Source organism: Triticum urartu, chromosome 1 (genome assembly GCF_003073215.2).
Source record: "Triticum urartu cultivar G1812 chromosome 1, Tu2.1, whole genome shotgun sequence".
Classification (NCBI taxonomy): domain Eukaryota; kingdom Viridiplantae; phylum Streptophyta; class Magnoliopsida; order Poales; family Poaceae; genus Triticum; species Triticum urartu.
In genome coordinates, this window is record NC_053022.1 from 242,737,843 (window position 1) to 242,739,099 (window position 1,257).

The following is a 1,257-nucleotide window of genomic DNA, read 5'->3' on the forward strand; positions in this document are numbered from 1 at the left end:
TAAAATTACTCTCTCTCTCTCTCCTGTAGACACAACATTTGTTGCGGTCTCCTTTTTGTCTCCATCCCAGACTGACATTATTCATTTGTTTACCGATCAGACAACCCCGACTACCGTCTCCTCTCTCTCTCTCACAGACACACACACAACTCCTACTTCCACTCCCCTTCCCGACTACCGTCTCTCTCTCACACACACACATAAAACTCTCGCTGTCACACCCCGACTCGTATTTCTATGACAAACATTTATCGACTAGCTAGCCTCTAGATAGGTTTATACACCCGCACACTCGTGCTTCCACCATTGCATACATGTCTCTCTCCCGCTCCTTGTATCTATGTAGATTTTTCATCCCTTCTTGAGACACGCCCTCTCGATCGTGCACACACACACTATCGCCTCATTTTAAGCTGATACCTATCGCACACACACTCCTTGTGTCTTTGTCACACATGCACTCCATCCTCCTCCACTCTCCCTCTCTCTCACACACACATGGGCTTTTTGCAACAACTAGCAAGATGCCCATGCATTGCACGGAACATCAAGATGCATTTGTATGAGTAGTTTATCTTGTGGGGGAAAAGGATGAACGAGGGAAGGCCTTATTTGCAAATGTGGAGAGGAGTGTGGGTATCTTTTTGCAAAATTGCCATAGTTTCCTTCCTATCCATCAGATATAGATCGGACGGCCTATATTGCAGGATGGCAGGCACACGATCATCACCGACAATGCTTTTTATAAGAGTAGGGATAAAAAATAGAGTTGGTGATGATGGTGGGCCTGCCATCCTGCAATGTAGGTCATCCGATTTATATCTGACGGATAGGAAGGAAAATATGGCAATTTACCCGCACTCTTCACCACATTTGCAGATAAGGCCTTCCCTCGTTCATCCTTTTCTCCCACAAGATCTTGATGTTCCGTGCAACGCACGGGCATCTTGCTAGTAAGAGTAGAAATTAGACATATACTACTTCTCGAATCTTGAAACCAACAACATTCCTCCCTTATCTCATCAAAACCGCCAAAGGAATATATTTTGAGTGAAACATAACATATTTTTAGTGATACACGTATTTCAAAACTAGACTTTTTTTCTATCAAATCGGTGAATATGTATTAATATAATTTGATCGTGTGGCAACGCATTGGCACATTGCTAGTAGTTATTATAATTTTTTGGACACCAGACAAACGGTGGAGTACATATACGAAGAGAAGAGGCACATGCACGCAGTCGGCCTCTCGCT